This window comes from Otolemur garnettii, unplaced genomic scaffold (assembly GCF_000181295.1).
Source record: "Otolemur garnettii isolate 467f Iridium unplaced genomic scaffold, OtoGar3 scaffold00009, whole genome shotgun sequence".
Classification (NCBI taxonomy): domain Eukaryota; kingdom Metazoa; phylum Chordata; class Mammalia; order Primates; family Galagidae; genus Otolemur; species Otolemur garnettii.
In genome coordinates, this window is record NW_003852404.1 from 3707462 (window position 1) to 3730735 (window position 23274).

Sequence of the window (23274 nt, forward strand, 5' to 3'; positions counted from 1 at the left end):
CTAGCGGGAGAACTTGACACAGAAGAACTAGAAAGGACAAGCACCCCACTTCCCACTTGCCCTCTGCCCTTTCACATTTAGGGTGGTGGGATGAGGGCAAGACCTTAACTGCTATTGCTCCTCACTCTTTGTCCATTAGGGTGAGTGAGAGTCTTGGCCAGGAAACATGGCTCTGGCCGCCAGGCCCCGTGGGACAGAAAGCCCAGGGCCTATGTGTCTCAGATCCTCCAGAGCCGATGTAAAGGTTGCTGAAGACCTCAGATCTTTCCTTTATGAAATGCAATCCCTGTGGCCAGAAATATAGAACAGAAGGTGGGCCTGACAATCTGTGTTAAGCACTCAGCAGGTGCTCCACAAATACATTGGATATACCACTTGAGAACTTGACCGCTAATTCTAAATGGTTGATGAGATGGAGGTTTGTCTCTGTTCCTTTTGTGGCCTCAGGCTCCCCAATTATTACAATGGGGAATCCAGAGATCTCAAAAATCCCCCCTAACATTAACTTCTGTGATTGTCACATTCTTGGGGCCACCAGTCATGCCCTCACCCATCCTCCCTGACCCCTCTGGCCTTGTAGTCACACTGCTGGTCTCTCCTGGCTTCCTCTGGGGTTGTTCTTGCAAGTGACCCCTCAGTGGAGACAGAGGTTAAGTGTTTCCCCTCAGAGGTCAGTGGGCTCAGGAGCCGCAGGCACTGTTGACCATCCAAGAGGGGAATCTAGTGGGCAGGCTCAATGGTCCACGCTGCTGCTCACTTGCTGTGTGACCTTGGCAAGTCTCTTACCCTCCTTGGGACTCAGAAGTCAGGCTAAGATGATCTCTGCGTCCCTTTCTTGCTGGGGTTTTCAACTCTTGTCGGGTCCTACCCTCCTCCTGAAGCCTTCCCACTTGTCCGTCTCCCCTGCCCCCTGCCTCAGCGCTGCCCTGATCTCGGTTAGGTTGGAATGAGAATGAGTTGCCCAGCCCAGAGAGAATGTCCGAGAGCCGCTGACCGGCCGGCGAGGGTCACCGCGTGGCCCCCGCGAAGACGCGTACCCGGAGCCCCCGTACGAACAACGCGCAGCCACGACGCAGCCTCCTCGCCCAGCGAACGTGTGCGTGGATTTCTTCCTCCCTGCCTGGGCAGACAGGAGGAGCCCATGGGGGCCTAGGGCGTGTCCCCCACCTCTCGGTCGTCCCTACTTGCCCCAGAAATTGTCCCCGTCCCCTTGGAGCATGGGGTTGTTGACTGGATGCACTGCTGGCCTCTCTCCCAGGCCCTGCCACCGTCGAGCTATGTAACTCTGAGCCAGTCCCTGGCCCTCTCTGGTCCTCAGTTTCCCCACCCGTAAAATGGGAACACAGAGACCCCGCCTCCGGGACCTCCGGTGAGGGACGCCCGGCGCGCGGCGGGGCGGGGAGGGGAGGGGGCCTCCTGGCTACTCCCGCGCCCGCGGCTGGGGCTCCGCAGTGAGCGGGGAGCGGCGCCGGCGAGGAGCGCTCCGCGGTCACGTGACGTCCCCCTCCCCGAACTGCGGCGGCGGCGGCGGCGGCGACCGCGTCCGAGCAGAGCTGCAGCGGCTGCCGCCGGCACCGGAGTGCTGAGCCCGTAACGCCCCCGGCCAGGCCCGCGGGTGAGTACACCCCGCCCGGGCTGCGGCCCCGGGAAGAGGAAGGGGACCGAGGTGTCGCGGCCCCCGTCGGCTGGCTGCCAGCACCCGGCGCGGGCAGGCTGGGAGAGAGGGTGGGGGCGAACAGGCGGGTGCCGGGTCTCGAGGGGCGCCGGGCCCGAGCAGCCTGGGCTTGACAGCGGCTGGCAGAGTCCGGGTAGGCCTGGACTGAGCCGACCGGTCCAGGCAGCTGTTGGGGGTCTCAGGTCTTACTCCCTTGACGGGGTGGGGAGTCCTGTTTTCCGGCCACCCAGAGAAGGGCCGACTTGGGTTTAGAGAAGGGATTGCGGAGAAGTGGGTGCGTTTCCTCCATCCCTGGGGAGGGGCCCAAGCCCTAGCACCCCCCGCCCCGCCGAGGGAAGGCACTCAGGTCCTGGTGGGGCGCGCTCAGATCCAGTGACCCTGAGCTCAGAGGGCAGTGATGTCCTTCCTCCTCAGGAACGGGGCGCATTCCACCCACTCCCCGCCCCCTGTCCCTGACCCGCCGCGGAGCAGGGCATGCGTGCGTCACGCAGTTGGGCGCCCCCTCTTCACCTCCTGTGGCTGGGCAGGATCTGAGGACTCAGTGGGAATTGACAGGGCTGTTCCCATACCCTGCGGGGCGCCTGGGCTTGGTGAAGAAACCTTGTGTACACACACACAAACACAAGCTGAGAAGGTGAGCACCCCCTACCCCTAGTAGTTAGAACCTACCTGTCCATGATTTCGAAGTCCTCCTTGGGGTCATAGCCCAGGCCTGGGGTAGAATCAGGAAGGACCCCACCCCTCACTCTCACTGTCTGTGCTGCATTCCCCTCCCTGTCCAAGTCACGGGGGTCACATCCCTGTAGCCAGCAGGAGTGGTGCTGAGGGAAGCCCCTCACTCAGGTCGGAGGAGCAGGGAAAGACAAGGAGAAATGAGGTGAAATGGTACAACTTCCCCCTAAAGAAAGCTGGTCGGGGGCTCCTAGTCCCCCTGCACAAGGCAAGTTCTCTCTTTCCTGAGGGTGTTGAGGGAAGAAGCTGGGGGAGGGGTAACCCTGAGTTTCTTAGCTAATGACAGAGAATATCAGCCAGAGGTGCCCCTGAATGGGTGTCTGGGCTGGCACAGGGCCAGAGGGCAGCAGCTGAGTAGGGGAGGTGGTGGTCAAGCCCAGCTGGCTTCCGAGGTTCCCCCATCCCTTCTCCAGGACCTCAGCCTTTCTCTGAGGCCCCCGGGCAGTAGGAGGGTCTGGGCAAGGGGTGAGCATTCGAAACAGCCTTGGAAAGGAGTCCAGGGCATTGATTAATCCTCAGGTGGTGAGAACACTTTCCCTCTCCACAGCAACATTTCAAGGCAGGGGCTGAGGTCTCCATTGCACAGATGAGGCCTAGAGAGGCTAAATTAACAGCTCAAGGTCACCAGTCGCTTTCAGCTGGCCCTGGGTTCTCTAACTCCTGATCCAGGGCAGATCTACATAGCAGTGGGGCAGAATGGTCTATGGTGACCTTGTCCCCTTTGCTGCCGGGCTGGGTGGGGTGCAGAAGCTGGTTCAGGTTGAGGAGTGAGTCCAGAGTCTTAGGCTCATTTGCTGCTCCTTCCCACAGCCACTATGGTGCCCCCGACCCTAGGACCTTCCCAGCTCACCACCTTTCTTGGGCACAGTCCTCTCCTCTTCTGTCCTCCCCAAGGTGTTTGCTAGGCAGGGATCTCAGGAGACCCTTTTCCCAGCTCTAACCACACTCCTCCCCCTAGGAGACAAGAAAGATTCTCTCTTTAGCATCTTAGAGTGCAGTGGGGCTCTTTTTGGCTTGGGGTCAGTCTCTGCTGCTCAGGCTCAATGCCCCCACCCCCACCCCCACCCCCACCCCTGGGGCTGCATAGGCTCAGGATGAGGAAGCCCAGAGGCCTTGCCCTCCCCCTCTGTCCCATCTCACCCAGCCCCACCCCTGCCAGGCTGTCAAGTTTGGGGGCTAAGAGGCCCTTTGAGGACTCCTGGGGCAGGTCTGTCTTCTGCACCACCTGTCTGTCTGCAGGGCCTTTGTCCTGGCTGTCAGAGGCTGCTGAGCAGCCACACATGCTACGCAAACATCTGAGACCCGTGCACAGCCAGACACGAATACAAACACATTTTGACTCACAAATACCCGAGACCCAGACACAGGAACACACAGACCCACCCAGGCTAAGACCCTGGCACCGCAGACACTGAGAGACACACCATCCAGACAGTGGCACAAGTGTACACACACACAAGGTCATGAGCAAGAGGAAGAGCCTCCTGACAGACCACGGTCCGGCTGTTGTCCAGTCCGTGATCTCCAGCGTGCACACCATACCTTACATGCACACGCAGCAAAGAACACAAGGAAGCCCCACGCCCTCAAAAATGAACCTGGCAGACACACATATGCACCCACCCACACCCAGGCCACCATGGGTGCGCACACGCATGCATTACATCAGCTTCCTGCGTGTGGGATGTGAACACCTCATCATCTGGGGGGAGGCAAAGGCCCCTCTGATCACCCCCAGCAAAGCCTCACCTTCTCTCTTCTGCTTCATATGAATCTAGTTTCCTAAATTCTTAGGAAACTGCTTGGACACTCACACTCCTCTCTGGCCATGACCCCCTCATACACACACATATGCCAGGTTGTCCGAGGAACTTCTCACCCAGGCTGCCCCTTTGCTGCTCCTGAAGGTGCCATTCCACAGGGCCAGGGCATGCCCCAGTGTAGGCTCTGAGCAACCCTGGGGTTCCCTTTCTTTGCCATTTCTGCCAGAAGCTTTGCCAAGTCCTAGTTTCTGCTTTGTCCTCCCAGCAAGGCTAGGAGCCAGCTGGTGTGAAGGGGAATCCTCACCTCTATGCCTGGCAAAACCTCTGCCAGGCTGGGCCCCGGCACTCTGGCCATGCCCCTGAGAGCCTGGCCCTACTTCTTGCTGGCTGTGTGGCCCAGGCAAATTATTTTCCCTTTCTGGGCCCAGCTCCAGCTCTGGGAGGCAGCTCGGCCTGGCTAGGGAATGAAGAGAGTCAGAGGTGTTAGGTAGCAGCCCCATGCCAATAAGGAAAGGAAGTTTGGCTCTGCTGGGCAGTGTCGGCCATGAGGGGGCCCCTGCCTGAGGACTTCTTGCAGATTGAAGAACCGAGGTCCACACTAGAGCCAAGCAGGGGTTGCCAGTCCTGGGAGTTCCTGGGGCAACCCCCTAGGGCCAACCCCAAGAAGAGGGGGACCCAGGGCAGGGGCCTGCAGTTGTAGTTTACATCTGTGGGTATTTTTATTCCTCAAAATGTGCTCTATTTTTAGGGCTAAAGACTGGCACTTATAGGCAGTGACTCAGAGAGGGAAAAGGGAGAAGCTGCAAAGGGGTGCTGGTGGGGAGACATCCCAAAACAGGAGTGTCCCACTGGGATAGCAGCCTTCCCCACTGGAAGAAAGGAAGAAAAACATGGGCTCTTCCTGCGGTGTGCTGGCACAATAGTAGCCTCACGTGCCCATTTGCCACGCATTTAATGAGCATGTAGTGCATTCCAGGGACCATGACAGGCACCAGTGACACAAAGATGAGCTGGGAGTGGCATCTTGTAGTCCCTACTACAGCCAGGTGTGGTACACATTACTATAGCCATGTCCCATATGAGGAGGTGAGGCTCAATGAGAGAAAGTGACTTGCCCACTCTGCTAGCAAGTACCTTGGCCAAGGTGAGGCCACCCTCCCTTGGGCCTCCATTTGGAGCTTGAGTTCTGACTTTGCCACTGACTTACTTTACAACTTGGCCCAAGGTACTCCATCTCTTTGAGTCTCTGCTTCTGTACCTGCAAAGTGGGGATCATAATACTGACCTGATGGGTTTGTTTCAAGGGTTAAGAAAACTAATGTAGGCAAACAGCATGGGAAGTGTCCAGCTCATCATAGGCATTTGGGTATAAAAGAACACGGATAGGGAGTCACCAGGAATCCAAATCCAGTCTCAGCTGTGTGACTTTGGACAAGTCACCCACCTTGTCTGTGCCTCATTTCCTTCCCCATAGAACAGGGACGACAGTTTTGGTTTGTGAGGATCAGACATAATGGCTGGGAAATGCACTCAGAAAAACAGAGAAGCACAGGAGGAGAAACAAACACGAGAAAAATCTGGAGAAAAAGGCTTTTTTAAAAGCTTCAGATATTTCCTTACAAGAAGAAAAAAAATAAACCTTTGCTTCAGTGTTTTGGGGGTAGTGGAAATTTTTCCATAACTGCACATTTCCAAGGCAGTTGGCATTGAGTTGGGTAACTCTTGAGGAGTCCGTGCCTGGCACACAGTAAGTGTTCAATTAACAGGAATGTGGTTATTAGTAGAATTATGAGTTACACAGTGAGAGGAGGAGTGAAAGGATTCCTGGTGGCATGGCCCGCTACAGTGTTGGCAGAGGGTTAGGAGGTGGCAATCAGCACATGGGTTTGGGTTCAGTAAAAGGTAGGTGCAGGGACACATTGGAGTCAGTTTATTAAGGGCCTTGAATGTTGGGATTAGGAGTCTGCATTTCCCCCAAATCCAGTGTAAGACACATCAGAGGGGCAGGTGGAGCCTTCTATGGACAGACATTGGGTACCTGGCCAGGCTCACTAGCCAGCCAGGAATGAGGAATTAGCCAGGCACAGTTCTCTGCCCTGGTATTGCCTATTTCTGTAGTCTTAGTTTTCCCCCAGTTTGCAAAAGACAGGGTTCCAGCATCTTCCATCCCAGCAGCAGGCAAAAGGACCAAGGCACCAAGCCATCAGAGAACTTGGTTGCTATGAGAGCAGGGGAGCCGGGGGCTGTTTTCTGTATGGGAAGTCAGGAGCCTTGTGTTCCCCCTCTGGCCCCACCCTACTAGCTGGGTGAGCTCAGACAAGCTACCTGGGCTCTTTGAGCTTCCCCTCCAACTGTGGAATGGGGGGATGCAGCTTCTGTCTTTGCCACAGTGCGGCCCCACTGAGTTGGAGCTGGTGACTGTGTTGTGTGAGCCTCAGATGTATTGTCAGTCCTGGGGAATCATAACATTTCTTGCAAATACAGTACCTGTTCCCCAGGCTCCCCTGAGAATTTGAAACTGCTGGCAAGGTTGGAGGGGGAACAAGTGGGTGAGGATCACAGACACCTGAGCCACCAGAGAGGCTGTGACCTTCTCAAGGCCACAGGAGCCACGTGCCCACTGCAGCCAGGCTGCAGAGGGAGCAGACAGAGAGGTGGAGGCCAGGCAGCAAGTCCGGCCCTCTGCTCTGCTTCTGAACTTGGGCCCACTAGCCAGCCTTAGTTGATGAGGAAGAGACACTGAGTCTCTTGCTTAATGGATAGCCTTCTTCAAGCCCTGACTCCTTGAGTTAGAGCTGGAGGGATAGGGTGGATGTGGCTGGTGGGTGACCTTGGGAACTTGTCCCTGCCTGCAAGCTCAGTGCCAGAATCTCTGGGGCAGCCCTGATTCTTCATTCTCAAAAGTGAGCAATGTCATGAACCCTTTAGGAGCTGCCAGGATGAGGCCTGGACTAATGGTAGGCAAGCCTCACACCTCTTCCCTGATCTCAGAGGTCCAGAGAGGCGCCATCCACATCTAGCAGACTGTTACAGGCACTTATGTCAATCTGGGTAGCAGGCTAAGGATGTCACTCTGGCCTGCCTTCCACCTGAGGTGTGGGGGCCTTTCCAGGTGCAAAAAAGTACCCTCACTGCCTCTCCCTGAGGGCTTCCGTCCCTAGAAATAGGCCCAGGCAGAGCCCCTGGGACAAAGACCTCACCTGTCTCAGTTCCTAGGCCACATCTCTCCCTAGCTGGAAAAATATAGTTATCTGTGACCCTCTGAAGGACAGACAAGCCTGGCATATGCCCCTTACCCTTGCCCCAATGCTCTGCTCTCTCAGCCATGTCAGTCAAACAGGGAGCAAAGACAAGCTGGGCACAGTGACTTATGCCTGTAATCCTAGCACTCTGGAAGACTGAGGCAGGAGGATTGCTTGAGCTCAGGAGTTTGAGACCAGCCTGAGCAAGAGCAAGATCCTGTCTCTACTAAAATTAGAAAAATTAGCCAGGTGTCATGGTAGGCACCTGTAGTCCCAAGCTACTTGAAAGGCTGAGGCAAGAAGATTGCTTGAGCCCAAGAGACTGAGGTTGCTGGGAACTATGATGATGCCATGGCACTGTACCCAGGGCAACAGAGTGAGACTGTATCTCAAAAAAAAAAAAAAATGTATCAACTGGACTAGGGATTTCCAAAGGTTCTAGAGAAGCAGAATGAGACTGAGCGATAGAATACACGTAGGGGCATTAATTGAGCGCTTACAATGTGCTGGGCCCTATGCCAAGTGCTTTGCATGTATCTGTCCCATTTAATCCTCAAAGCAACCATTATTAGCAACACTTAGAGGCTCAGAGAGGTTAAATAGCCTGCCCTGGGTCACCCAGCTGGTGAGTGGCTGGGACTGAGATTTTTTTTTTTTTTTTGAGACGGAGCTATCCCCCCTGGGTAGAGTGCCACGGCATCACGCTCACAGCAACCTCCAACTCCTGGGCTCAGGCGAGTCTCCTGCCTCAGCCTCCCAAGTAGCTAAGACTACAGGCGCCCGCCACAACGCCTGGCCATTTTTTGGTTGCAGCCATCATTGTTGTTTGGCGGGCCCGGGCTGGGGATTCGAACCCGCCACCTTAGGTGTATGTGGCTGGTGCCTTAGCCGCTTGAGCCACAGTCGCCGAGCCTGGGACTGAGATTTGAATAAAGGGCTGTCTGACTCCACTTTTGCCCTCTTTGGTGTACTGCATGCAGGTGGAGGGGGAGGGGAGGGTGCAATACAGAGGGAGCAGCTGTGGCCTAGGCAAGGGGAACAGTTCTGGGCAGGGGCAGAGGCAGGGGTGGGGCTCAAACTCTGCAGGGCCTGGTCCTGAAGCTCCCAGCTCCCCTTTTCCTTGGCCTGTCCCCGGGGCTCAGTTCCCCAGGCTGGGTTGGAGGAAGACTTGGCAGAACTTCCTATGGATGTGCAATCCCACAGACCCCTACTTCTGCACGAACTCACAGCTCCAAAACTCGAGAAATCCTCAGCATCAGAGCTGGAAAGGAGCCCACGGAGATCAGCTGGTCCAACCTCCTCATTTTACAGATAATAATTATCATGATTACGCCCGCTGGAAGCAATTCACAAAGGGCTTTCACATCTGGTTTGCCTCCGTGTGTGCCAGAGCTCTTGGGGCCATCAGGACTCGTGTGGTGGTTGATATTCTCATCCGCATTTTATAGCCAAGGAAACAGGTTCAGAGAGGTGAAGAGATGGACCTTGGGGCATATAGCTGACCTTGGTACTGAGCTCCAAACCTAGGTCTCTTTCCTCTGAGCCCATTGCACAATCCGAACACCTCCTGCCCCACACCTAGCACCATGTGACTGGCTCTGGGCTACATCCTTCATGAGGGGCAGCTGGATCTGAGACTTCTCCATGGAGTCAGGGCAAGTAGCAGGTATGGTTCTGGGACTGACAGTGATGCCACCTTCCTCCCTGTTATGGGAAAAGTCTTCCCCCTCCCCATGCTAGCGGTGACAGATTGGTGGGTAGAGCTGTTCCCAAGAGGCTTCCCTGCCTGCCATGTCTATGGGGGTTAGGCTGTCCCAGAAAATCAAATTGAGAAGAGCCCTTGGAGAGCCCTAATTATCCAGACAAGAAAACTAGGGCCCAGAGGACAGGGACCTGCCCAAAATCACACCGTGAGCAGGGGTAGGGCTGGGTTCAGGACTTGGGTCTCCTGGCTCAGCTCATGTCCTAGGATGTGACTAGTAACAGTACTAAAGATAGTCCCCATTTACTTGGTGCCTACTGTGTGCCAGGGTGGAGCACTTTACACTGAATTCTAAGTACAACCCTATGAGGTAAGTACTATTCATTATCGTTATCTTCCCCTTTTACAGATGAAGAAACTGAGGCTTTGAGGAATTATGGCCTCAAGTCATTCCATTTGTCAATAAATGACAAAGCAGGAATTCAAACACAGGTCCATCTGGTTCCGAAGCCATGCCTATGCCAACCCATATATGTTTTACCATAGGAATAAAATTGCTTCTTTTTTTTTTTTGTCCGTAGCCAGCACAGGACTTCATTCATTCATTCATTGAACATTTATGGAGTGCTGACTATGATGAGGAGACCATGCAACTGATTGGGGGTTGAGGGTTGGAGATCAGGCGGTGAGGTGAGGGGTCTCAGACACTCATAAGCCCTCTGCCCCCACCAAAGACTGCTGCCTCTCCTCCCTTCTTCTTTCCCCAACCCAGTCCCAGACAGTGCATTTGCAACCTCTTTTTCTGCCTGTCATGCCCACAGTGTACCTGATGTACCCTTGGGGAAAACAGGGCCATGGCTTAGAGGGGTCCCCTGGGCTTTGTACACCCCAAAGAAGACCCTGTGTGCAACAAGGTAGGCACAAGGCACCATGCATCACCTGGTTTAACACCATCGCCCTCTGAGCTAGTATGATTTCCATTTTCCAGATGTGGAAACTGAGGCTTGGAGTCACAGAGCTGAAGACTAGGCTGAACCCCAGGTTAGACCAGCTGTTGTGCCTATGCCTTTACCCACTGGTTCACTCTGCCCTGCTCTGTGTGCCCAGGCTGTGTGGTTATGCATTTAGAATCCTGGTTCCTGGAAGGGAGAGTTTTGACCAAGCAGCAAGCATCTATTAAGCACCTACTGTGTGTCTTAGGGAGGTGCTGTGTGAGGCCAAAGCTTGTAAGGATGGGGGATGGGGTTCCTCTGTGAGGGATGTGAAGCCCCAATGCTCCACCTGAGGTCCAGGAGGCATTTAAGCCTCTGAGGATGGCTGAGCAGAGCAGCCAGGGCAGTACATACAGGGCAGCGTGCACTGTCTGAAGGGCTTTCTTCTTGGCCTGAGTGTCCCTGAGAGTGACTCAAGGCAGAATGACAACCTCAGAGGGTCTTTACAGACATTTCTTCCTCCAGTGAATCTTGGGCAAGCACTCAACCCCTGGGACCTTGGTTTCCAGATATGTGAAATGGGGAACGTGTCTGTACCTAATTCACAGGGTGGACATGAGGACTGAATGAAAGTGCTTGGCTGTATTGCATGTGTGATGGGGACAGAGGTCTTGAGGAGCGTCTGAAGAGCTCCATCTGTTTGCAAGCCTCAGTTTGCCCCATAAGTAAATGATGAGCTTTTACATCATCTGTCTCATGGGGCTGTTGTTAGGATCACAGAGGTCCCGGGGCGCGTAGGTGCGACTCCGTGATCTGTGCACGGAACCAGCATGTCTCGTGGGAGAGGGGGCGGCAAGAACACGGTGGGCGGCTGCACAGGTACCGCCACTGTGGCGCGCAGGTGTGCCATTGTGGGCTGGGAGGGCGCGGCGGTTGGCGCCCCGGGAGAAGGGAGAACACAGGCTCTGGGGCCGCCTCCGCGCACAGGGAGAAGTGACAGTGTGGGGGTGGCGAGCGCGCGGCCGGGGCGCGCGGGCGCTTCCTCTGGGCGGCTCTGGGTCCCCACCCTTTCCAGAGAGACGCCCCGGGCACCGTCTCAGGGCGCTGTCCCTGGTACTGGAGCGCGTCTGGCCCTCGCCTGCAGTTCCCGTGATGGTCGGTTGAGGGCGCCCGGGACCGCCGCGGGCTCCCCAGGCCCGTTTTAGAATATGCTTTTTATAAAGTGTTCTTTATTTTCCCGTCATGACATTCCTAGGTAAGAAGCCTGCCCACACACCTAATGTCAGACACCAACCATATACTGCCATAAGGGAAATAAAAAGCCCTCTACCTCCCCAGACGAATGCTTTGCCGTGACCACGCCACAGGAGCTAATTAAGTAATCATATCCTTGTACCTATTTATATTTTAAAAAGCACTTTTCGATTAAAGAGCAGAAAACATGTCGCTGTACCTGACCTCTGGTTCAGAATGGCTTCTGTAATTGCATGTCTGAAAAATTCATTATGGATTAAGGCCACCCCCCAAAATACTCATATATAAATCAGGGTTAGGTTCTACTATGGGTTTCACTGGCTTTTCACCCACATGAATGTCTATATTTAATGCACAAGTCTTTCTCGAGTAGGTCTCTCCTCAGCAGAGCTTTCCTGGCTCCCACCCACTGAATGACAGTGGTGAGCCCCTGTAATTGCGGAGGACCAAAGCCACCTCATATATTTCCCTAAAGCCCTCTAGGGGGCGGAGCTGCCCCTATTGAGAACCAATGCCAAGGTCGGGCCGCTGTGGAGTGGAGAAGAGCTCAGAGTCCCAGACTAGCTGATCCATGGACAAAGTGACATCTTAAGGAACTCTTGGGAGCTGCTACTCCCATCCCTGTCTTACATATGGATCAGCAGAAGGCAGACATGGGAAAGGACTTGTGCTGGGAAACTCAGTGAGTGGCCAGCAGAGCTAGGGCCACATCCAGGTCTCCCGAGCCTTGGAACAGGGCTCAGTCAGCCCATCTGCCCTGAGTGGGACTCTGTGCATCAAGCAGTCTTCCTCCAGCTTTGTTCGGCTGCCTGCCCCTGAAAATGGCTTGAGAGGGGTTGGCTTGAGAGCCACATTATAGCTTGGACTCCAGCCCGCACTCTCTCCTACTTCCCCAGCCATTGTCATTAGATGAGCATGCACTGATTTAGGACCTATAGGTGTGAGCTTGATTTGACCTTTGCTTGTGTGCGTGCGTGTGAGTTTGCAGTATAGGGTCTGATGTTCACCTCGGGGTGCATTTGATCTTGATGTAATTTGCATAGGCACGAGTCAGATGTCTCTGTCCACAGCATGGTACAAGGGCAAGTGTGTGTGTGACCTGGGAAAGTTTGTGTGCAGGTGTACCTACAGGTCTACTAGAGACCTTGTCAGTCTTGTTCATACTCTATGGCCAGTGACAGGTACATGGTTGGTGCTCAATGTGTATTAGTTGAATGATTGAAGAAAGGAACAAAGAGTACACACGTGTGTCCATCTCCAGAAGTGCTTTGCCCTTGAAGAACATGATCTGTACAGAGATCAGGGGCGGGGGCCTCAGTGGAGGTATGTACTCTGGCCATTTTGGCCAGGCTAGATTGTCCTGGTCCCCAGTGGAGACACTTTGAGTAGACAGGGATCTGAGGAACCAACTGAGTGTGGCAAGGGTATCAGAGCCAGGGCAGGGAGTGGTTGGGTCAATAATCTCACTATGTACTAGCCTGGAGGGGGTGTAAGCCAAGCCACACTTACTTCTCCCTCCCTTCCCAGAGCCTGAAGACCTCCCTAGAGACTCCTCTCCTGGAGCTCATGGTTTGCTGCTTCTTGGGATCAGGTAGGCATGGCTTGGCTGGAAAGACCATAAGGATAATGACACTTCCTGAGCTGGTGAAATTCTCTCTAAAGGCAAATGTATTTTCCCATTGTTATGTCTTTAACCTAGCAAAGTGAGAGTGGGTGTTCAACAGATGAGCAAACTTAGGCCCAAAGAGGAAAACTGATTAATGCAAAAACAAATGAGAGGCTGCCTGGGCCAGGGCAGGAAGCCCAGGACTGTTTTGTCTCCTACATGGCAGGCCCCAGGAAGATACCATGAATGGGACTAAGTAGGGGAAGGGAGAATGTTGGTGGCAAGAGCTGGTTTCCTAGCCCTATCTGGAGCCCAAGCCTGAGATCTTCCCAGGAGTCTGCCTCTCCCTCTGCCCTTGCATTTCCTTGCCAAGGGTGGCAGTGTGGGTTGCTGGAGGCAGATGGGTGGAACTTCTGGAGTTCAACACAGGGTGAACTTGGAAAGGGAACTCTGTAGCCTTCCACCCTGGCACCTTTCACACAGTTTTGCACCTGTTTGAACAACTTGGATACAAATCCAGGAGGTCCAGAGAAGGAGATTCCTCCTAGAGGGAGAGCTTGGATCCTGGAAGGCAGCCCAGCTCTGTTTTCTGTGCAAGAGGCTGGAGGTAAAGGAAGAAGGGGGTACTCTACCTCATGCCCAAAGATGGCAATGACTTCCCAGTGCCAGTCACTAAGCATTCACTGTATACTAACCAGAGCAACAAGCTCCCCAGCATTGAGGGCCAGTGGAAGCCAGTGTCTGTGGGATAAACAATGTGTTTGAAGTCACACCACTAGGAAGCATCAGAGGTCCAGCTCTGGTCCTCTGTTACTGCCTCTGTGCGTGTGTCTGCCTATCCCAAAGGTTGCTCCACATAGACCTTTCTCATTCTTTCCCACAGCTACACAGACTGCATAGTATAAATGGACCATAATTTATTTATCCAGTTCCCTCGGATGTCCATTTCATTTGTTTTGGAATCCTTGCTAATAAGTCTTTGCTAGCTTTACAAAAATGACAATTTCATATAGTTCATCCTAATACAGATGGTACTCCTGCAGCAAATGTTTTATTTAACAAGCACCTGCCAAGTGCCAATTACTATACTATTCTCAATGCCTCATAATTAATGACTTATTTAATCCTTGGCAAAACCCTTTGAGGTAGGCACTGTTATTTTTATAATCAACTCCATTTTGCAGATGAAGAAATTAAGGCACAGAAAGCTTAAGGTCTGTGTCCAAGGTCACACACTTGACAAGTGGGAGAACTTGTATTTTAACTCTAGGGTGGGGGGGTTCACAAGGATGAGGATATAAGCATATGCCTCGTAGTCCCTTGTCCCTTGCCATTCGTCTCAGGCTCATGTGCTCTGATACAGAGGGGAAATTCTTGGCTCGGCGCCTGTGGCTCAAGTGGCTAAGGCGTCAGCCACATACACCTAAGGTGGTGGGTTCGAATCCAGCCCAGGCCCACCAAACAACAATGACGGCTGCAACCAAAAAATAGTAGCCGGGCATTGTGGCGGGCACCTGTGGTCCCAGCTACTTGGGAGGCTGAGGCAGGAGACTCGCTTGAGCCCAGGAGGTGGAGGTTGCTGTGAGCTGTGAAGCCACGGCACTCTACCCAGGGGGATAGCTTGAGGCTCTGTCTCAAAAAAAAAAAAATAGAGGAGAAATTCTTGAAAGTGGGCCTGTAGGTTAAGAAGGTGTGTTTAAATTCTCCTGTTGCTGAGGGACCGAGAGCTGGCCAGGGGGTGTCCTCCTGTATCCCTGGCCAATGCAACGTGACCCCCACTAACTACTACCACTTCCACCCCACCCCCATCCCTTGCCAATGAGGCAGCTGCAGCTGGTCAGAGCTGAGAGGCCAGAGCCCACAGTGGGCTCTTTGTCTTCGGTGGGAACCCTGCAGCCCCCATGGCCCTTCTCAAGGGCCCACTGTCCCAGCACCAGCAGGGCCTCCTGGGGGCCGGGCCTGGCTGGAAAACTTGGCATGTTGGCGGCCGCTTGGCCACACTGCCAATTCGGCCTGCAGAGCCCACTCAGGAATCATTCCCACTGAAAAGACAGACTGGCAAGACGGAGGTCTGTGCATAAGGGGGTGCAGGAGCCCAGATGGGGCTGGAGTCTGGGCCCCAAGCCAAGCACTATGCACACCCACACAACCCAGGCCTAGCCCCTCATTCTGCTCCCACCACCCCCCTGAAAGGAGGGAAGGGAGGAAGGGAACGAGGAAGGAAGGAAGGGTGGGCTCCCAGGGCCCACACCTCTTTGGAGCCCCACTGGACTGCCTGTGAAGGATGGACTTCCTACACTGCCCCAGGGGGGTCTATCCACCCAGGAATTGAAGCCCCACCCAGGGTAGAAGGGGCACCTTGCCAAGGGTGAGCCTGCATCTGAAAGCCAAAAACCAAGTGAGGTAGTTCTTGAAGTGAGGAAATGAGGCTTACCCTTCAAGGCCTCTGGGTTCTGCAAGGGGCTCTTGAGGGCTTCTCTGCCTACCAGAGTGTGTACAGAGGAGAGAAGCAGGGTGAGAAGACAGATGGGGCCGGGGACAAATTCCCAGGAAAGAAGTAATTGCTGTGAGCATCTTAGTTTCTTCATGTCTGAAATGGGGCAACTGCAGCGCCACCTACTTCTGTGGTGGTGGGACAACTGTGGAGTCCTGTACCCAGACCAGTCCTTTCCCAGGGGAAAAAGCAGCTAAGTAAGCCTTGGCCCAGGGCCCAGATGGAAAAGTTCCTGAAAGGCTTCTGAAGATGAAGACTTCCCCCGGCCCAGTCCTGTGCCCTTGGCTGTCTGGCTGTCCTTCCTCCTTCATGCCTCCTGCATCTGTGCCCTGCAGTGCCTTTAAATGCAGTCCCGTAAAGATCTCCAGGCTCTGGGTGCAGGGGGTTGGGGAATGATCCTTCCCTGTATGGTGGGGAGAGTGCGTTTTGCAGATGGAGGGTCCGCTGACATCTCCACTTAGGTGAGGGCGACAGCCTACTGTGGGGCAGAGCACTGAACTGTGAGCTCTGAGTGAGCTGGGCACCGAGGAGGAATTTCGATGTTTGTTTTGTGAATGAGTAACTGCCTACTGGACTCGGAGCCCAGTTCCCTCTCTGAAGGTTGCTGAGTGAGGGAACCCGAGTGGGACGACTTTTCAAGAACAGAGTGGAGCGTTTCCACCCCTCTCCTCTGCTCCTCTTCCTCACCAGGGCCGTGGGAGGCAGGGAGAGGGGATAAGAGCAGGCAATTAAGGACCATTGGTGACTGTTCCTTCATTCACTAATTCGCTCGCCGGAAGAGCATCCCCCCCGCCACCCCCCCACACCCCCCTCCCATCTCTCCCCCGTGCCGGGCTCTCGTAGCTGGCATTTATGGAGAATTTGCTGTGTGCCAGGCCTGAGCCAAGCACTTGGCGTGCTTTAACTCAATACGTCATCACGAGGGCCCTAGGAGCCCGGTGGGATGAGTCCCATTTACAGATGAGCAATTCGAGGTACAGGGAGGGCTGGGGCTCGCCCACAGTGGGACCATTTTGCCTCTGGGTTCTAAGTTCTTGACCCGGCTCCCTGGGACTCCCCCGGTGATGATGGGGACGGAACTCTCGACAAAGTCCAGTGGCTCCAGCGGGCCTGGAAGAGAGTGCCGCCCCCCGACGAGGGTCTGCAGCCGGGGACCCCGCCAGCCGGCCGCGCCGGGGTACCCGGGAGCCGGGTGGAGGGTCGGTCCCGCCCTGCTGCCCCGCCCCCGCCGAGGACTTCGAGCGGCCCGCGAAGCTCCCGCCCGGCCGGCCGGAGGCGGCGCGAACAAGCGGCCCTTTCTGCGCCGGCTGCCCAGGGTCCTGGACCTCAGCCCGCGGGGGCGCGGACAGACCCGGGCGGGTGCGGCGGGCGGGGCGGCCGCGTTGCCAAGGTGACCCGGGCGCGGGGAAGGCGGCGCGGGGAAGGCGCGGCCGGCGGCGGCGGCACCATGAGCGGCCGGAAGCGCAGCTTCACCTTCGGGGCCTACGGAGGGTAGGCGCGCGGGCGCGGGCGAGGGCGTGTGCGCGCGCGCGTGTGCGAGGGCGCCGGTGCGCTGCGTGCGCGCGCCGCGGGTGGGGTGGTTCTGCGGCCGTGGCTGTGTGTTGTGTCGGGTGGGGGGAGCGTTTGACCCAAGTACACATGTAGCTTGCGGAGTCTGTGTATTCCTGTGTGTGCCTGTTGGGTGTCCATGCACACAGTGTGGGGGACGGACGTGAGGGCAGGATGGCATTGCTGTTTGAGTCTAAGACCAGGACAGTGGTGCTTGTGTATGTGGCTGATGTGGGGAGGCGGAGTGGGCCTGTGTGTGTGTGAGTGCGCACGTGCCTGCATGTATAGGCTTGTGGGGTGGGGGAAGGCAGGTCAGTGGAAGGCCCTGCTGGGGTCCCCACTCAGCCTCTGCAGCTGCTGGGCCCCTCCAGTGAGGCTCTGGAGGAAGGGAACCTAGAAGCCATTAGCAGACCACTAGCCACCCCTGGGCACCCCTTCTTGAGAACCCTTCTCCCAGGGCTGCCTACACTTGCCCGCCTGGCTTGTAGGTGAGGTCTTGTTCATCCTGGAGTCACTGTCTCTCCTGATCTTAAGTGCCTGCCTCAGAGGGGTACAGAGTGAGATGAGGGATTTTTGCCTGAGGCAGAGATTTGGAAAATTGGAAGGAAGAAGGGTTAGACAGACTGGGCCCAGAGCCCCCTTCCTGGCCAGCCAAGCAGTTGCACGACCTTCAGCAGGCTCTGCCTCCTGGGTGTCACAAAGACACACAGGACCCACCTTGGGGTATGGAGCACTTGGTCCTTGTGTGTGCAGTGCTGCTGGTATACAGTCAGTGCTGAACTTCAGAGATTGTGCCCAAGGTGTGTCCCCTCTCTGGATGCTATACTTCCAAGGAGACCCCAGCAGAGGGCCGCTCCCCTAATCTGGGGCCTTACTGGCTGTCAGGTGATGAGAGGAGCCTGGGTTGGGCTCTGGATTTCCTGGTCAGCTGACCCAGGGGTCAGCACAGGGGGTGTGGCTAGTCCTGTTGTATAACCTTGGGCCAGTCCTGGCCTCTCTGGCCTCACTTTCTCCATCTGCAGAGTCCACCTTCCACACTAGCTGGCTTCTAGGAGTCCCCAGCCCTGCCTCTTTGGAAGATGCCCCCTCACTGGCAGAGTCCTGTTTTTGGTTTCTGCTCATTCCCTTCTGGCCTCTAGGCAGGAGGCAGGAGTTGTTTGTTGTCCCAACAGCTGCCCGGCCCCTGGCCCCTGGGCCCAAGGTGCCCTCAGAAGGCAGTGGGGGTGAGAATCTGGGAGGGGCACTGCCCACACCCTGTCCCTGAGGCTGGATCTGGGAGGATTGGGAGAGAAAAAGTCTGGGGGTGCCCCCTGAATTGAGAGAGCAGGGTATGTGTGTGTTGGGATGAGGTAGGGGAGGAAGCCTCTCACAGTCTCTTCTCACGTTTCCTGTCACTTGTCCCCTGAATGATACGAGTGTGCACTAACTCTAGGACTGAAGCAGCTGCAAGATTTAGTGGGGTCGTGTTCTTCCTGTCCACCATAAACCATACTCAGCATACCCCTCAGTTCTGCCTGGAAATGTTCTGTGCTAGCCCAGCTGTACCCCTACATCCTTGCTCTTACTCCCAAACTTCTGTCTCTCTGCCTCCATCCACCTGTCTCTGGACTGGCCACACTGACCATCAACTCCTGCTGACACCCCTTAGCCCCCGCTCTGCTACCCCATACCCCCATCCTGCCTCTTCCTGATTCTTTAACCCCCAGGCTTTCCTATGTCTCTAATCTGACATTAGGGCCCCTGTGGCCTAAGGGAGACAGTGACTACATCATGAATCCCTAGAAACAGTACCTCCAGCCCAGGAGGGGAGGGCAGTGGGGGTAGGCCCGACCCTCACCTACTGCCCCTCTTGCTGTGTTTCAGGGTGGACAAGTCCTTCACCCCTCGCCGGAGCGTATGGTGAGTACCCGGGTCTCTCAGGACCCCTGCAGATACCCTCAATTCATTCCCACCTCCCATAATCCAAAGCCAGTCCTCACCAACACTTTGACCATCTTCTCTGGGCACTGGCATGGGCAGACCCTCTGACCAGTTCTGCCCCCAAGCTAATTTCGAGAGCTCGCCTTGAAGTCAGGCACATCAGGTTCACATCTCAGCTGTGCCCACTGCTTCTGTGATCTCCACCAATTCACTAACCTCTGCAAACCTCAGTTTTAAATATGTGAAGTGGGGATTAAAATTCCTATTTAACAGAATATAAGTTGTAAGAAAGTTGGGGGGGAACCCCAAACTGGGTCTGGAATATTGTATGTGCTTGTTAAAAGTGTTTCCTTCTTTTTTCTCTTTTCTGTTTCTTCCCATCTCAGGGGGCTCCTTGCTGGGCTAGAGGTGCCCTGGGCCTTTTCGCTGACCTCCAGACCCTGTATCCCACCCCTCAGATAGCCCTCAGACCCCCCCACCTGTCTCCTGCACCTGAAGTTACCCTCTTTTTGGAGGAGGAAGGAGGGGGCAGCTGCGTCTATAGCTTCCCCAACACCAGGAGGTGGTGGGCAGAGGCGCACCCTCACCTCAGGATTCCCTATGGTACCTTGACAGCAGGAGGATACCTCCTACTGTCCCTGGCACCAGAATCCCATGGGCTTGACTGACTGCCCCTGCTGCCATGTCACCTCCAACAGGAAAGCCCCCCCTGTGACTCTGGCTGCTGCTTCCTGCCCCTGCTGAGGGCTTCCTGGGGTCCTGCAGGCTCTGCAGTACCCCCAGCTGCTGGATGACTCCTATCTTGCATGATTGCCTCCCCATTCCTCCTGGAAAGCCACGCCTGGGGCAGGAAACATGTGGGGCACCCGGGATGAGCTCTAGGGCCTGTCATTTTACTTTCCTTTGATGCTTTCTGTGCAACCCGGAGCCTGTTCCTCTCCTTTTGGGGGCTTCATCTCTCGCTGCTGTGCCTTGTCCCTCTGAGCCTCTCCTTCTGCAAGATGGTCTGCTCTGCCCAGAGCAGAGCCAGAGTGAGGGGAGATACAGACAGAGCGGGGGAAGAGCCATCCTTTCCTTCAAGGAGTTAAATAATGGTATCACCAATGACTGCCACTTGTCAAGCACTGCTATGCTCCGGGTGCTATTAGGTGCCTGACACATGTCATCTCATATAATCTTTACTATATCTCTGAGTTAGGGACCGCCATTTCTAATTAGAGATGAGAACAGTGAGACACAGAGGGGGAAGTGACTTGCCCAAGGTCACACAGCCAGTTAGGATTTGAACCTCAATCTTTCAGATTCCACAGAGCCCAGAGTCTTACCTACCTCTGTTCCAGGGTCTTCAGGGAGGGTCTGAGTGAGGGGTGCATTGGAAGGAAGACTCTGAGACAGAGGGGTGACCCAGAAGACCAGCCATAGGGAACCCTGAACCAAGAGTTGGTGTTAAAGGGTCAGGCCTGATAGTAGCTATGTGACTTTGGGCTGGTCCTTTCCCCTCTCTGAGCCTCATTGACACTTCTATAGGGTAAGGATCTGGAATCCCCAGGGCATGCTTGTTACCCATAATTCCTTGCCCTGCAACCATCTAGCCAGAGCTGCTGTCCAAGGTGCTAAGCCCGCGTGGCCCTCCCTATCTAGCACCCGGAAGCCAGTTGTTGAGCCCCAGCCTGTGCCTGGCATATTGTGTGAGCTTGGTAAACAGGGGCCATTCTGACTCTTAATCATGACTTCCTGGCCCTCAAGACCTGCCTCCACCTCCCTTTCCAGTTTGGGGCTCCCTTCCTCTCTGCCATGTACTTTTAACCAACAGAAATATGGCCTTGGTCACCTCCACTTCAGGGCTTTTGCACACATTGTCCCTCCCCTGATATCCTCCCTTCCATTTCCACGGCCCTTGTCACACCTCCCACCCACCCTTATCACCACTGGTTGGGTGTATTCTTTCCTGATCCCCACATCCTGTCATTCTCTCCTTTGCCACCTCCCTGCTGCCCATCATGTGGGGCACGCAGTAGCAGAGCCTTCCTGGGGAAGGGAAAGAGCGTGGGCTTTAGGCTCTGAACCTGTCTCAGCCACATCTTGGTTGTGTGATCCTGGGCAGGTCAGTTCCCCTCTCTGAGCTCACTTGATGCCCAAGTGATGTTTGTTGAATTGGATGTTTCAGTGAATTGGCTTCACTTGAGTTGACTGTGTCCACATAACCCTGTGGGTTGAAGCAGCCTCAGAGCTCCTTGAAAGCAGGAGTTACTGGGTCACTTTTTTGCTCAGTGTAGCTCCACTTTCTAGCATGAGTCCCATAAAGAGGGCACTGTTTCCGTGTCTCTGTCCTCCAGTATTACGCAGCTACATATACCTGGGAGATGCTTAGTGGATGTTTGTGGAATTGAATTGACTGTGTCCAGAGAATGGAACAAGTAAAACCTTGTCAGTAGGCTTGGAGGGCTTCCTGGAGGAAGTGATTGTCTCTACCCTTTTCATAAAGGATTAAGAGATTGGGCTTGGATCAAGGGAGAAGCGAGGCCTGGCAGAGACCAGACATGATCATGGCTGGATGCCCCTAGTCCCCTGTCCCTTGGCAGCAGGTTGTCTATAGTGGAGGGGGTCAGCGTAGGTGTGTGAGTGCAAGAGGAAAGAGGCCCAGCAGAGGGTTGGGAGCCAGTGGGACAGTGATTCTGGTCCTGTAGCCCTCAGGGACCCAGAAGTTCCAGAAATCCTGGAATGGAGGCTGGACAATTAAGGTAGACTCAAAGAGTGGAGAAAAGAGAGGTGTCAGGGTGGAGGAATGATTAAGTGGACTTGGAGGGGTTGGGGGGAAGTTCTATAAATAGCTCTGGGAAGAGGAGAGTCAAGTTTATTTGTTTGTCTGTTTATTTACCTTAAAACTGAGAGCCTGGGGGGAGGAGGCCAAACCTAGCAAGAATCAAGTGCTGACTGTGTGCCAGACATTTTTCTATGGAAGTTTTATTAAATCATGACTTCAGTCCTGCAAGTTTGCCTTAGCATCCCCATATAGAGGTGGAGAATGGTGAAGTCACATGGTTGGCGGGGGCTGTATTTGAATCCCGTTCACACTTCTTCCAAAGAAGGAGCCTTGATCAGGGACAGTGAAGCTGCAGGAATGGGGCAGGGAGGTCTTGATTATTTGGTGAGGAAGGGGCTAGAGAGTGAAGTGCAATGCCCCAAAACAGAAGTCACTGTCCAGCCCTGTGTGTCCTGCCAGGAGGGTCCATGTGGTCGCTGAGATGTCTCCTCTTGACAATATTCCTACCAGTTGTTCCCAACTATGGAGCATTTCTTGTGTCTCAGGCCCCAGACCAGTCAATTTTCCTGAATTATTTCATTCCATCCTGACATCAGCCTTACAGGGTATAGACTGTTCCTCTTCACCCTCATTTTACAGATGAGGAAAGCAAGGCTCAGAGAGGGGCACATGGCCAGTCAGTAGAGAACCAAGGCTGACAATGACATCAGCCTGAGTCCGGGCCATTAGCCCTCACTCTCTTTGATTCTGCTGCGCCAAGTGGTGGGCTTGGGTGGGTAGCCCCTGTCCTTAGGTGGCTCCTCTCAGTGATCACTGAGCCTGAAGCCCTGGCAGGAAGCTGCAGCAGGAAGCATGGGCTGGCCTCATTAATGGCTCTGAAATGCCAGGCAGGCACAGCTTGCTGGGCTTCCTCATCTATTATGCATCTGGTGGGCAGGCCCCCGGCGGGCAGCTGGCAGAGCACAGGGCGGGAGAGCTAGCAGCTGCTTCCTGAGCCCACAGCTGCCACCATACCTCTGGGCAGGGATCTCCCAAGGCAAATGCCAAGGCAGCTCCTGCCTCATGTCCCTGGCCCAGGCAGGGTGAAGGGGTTTCACTGGGGACAGGGGCATAGATGCTGGTCTCCAGCTGATTAGCCACTTCTGAAAGAGGCTGGGAGTTTGGTTGATCTGGGGGTCATTTGGGACTAGGGTGTGCAGAGACAGATTAAAGTAGACTCTTAGCTGCATTAAGCTCTTGGCTGCACAGAGCTTCAGAGTGATAGAGCTGTGGTCATTTGTTCATCATTTAATCATGCCACAGTGACCCACTAAACCCTTACTGTATGCCAGGCATGGCTCTATGTACTACAGATTCAGTGTGAATAAGACAGTTCCTATCCTCAGAGAGCTTGGTTTGGCCAGTACTTTACCTCTTTGAGCCTCAGTTTCCCCATCTGTAAAATGGGGAGTGGGGCGAGACAGGCTATATATAAATAGACAAGAAAACAGACTCTGAAAAAAAATAAAAAAGAAAACAGATTCTGATGGTTCCACTGAATTTTAAAGCGAGGTACAAGCCAACAAGGGCTTTGTTCCAAGCACTTTGCACGTATTGACGAATTTAATCTTTACAACCCATGAGGCAAGTACCACTATGAACC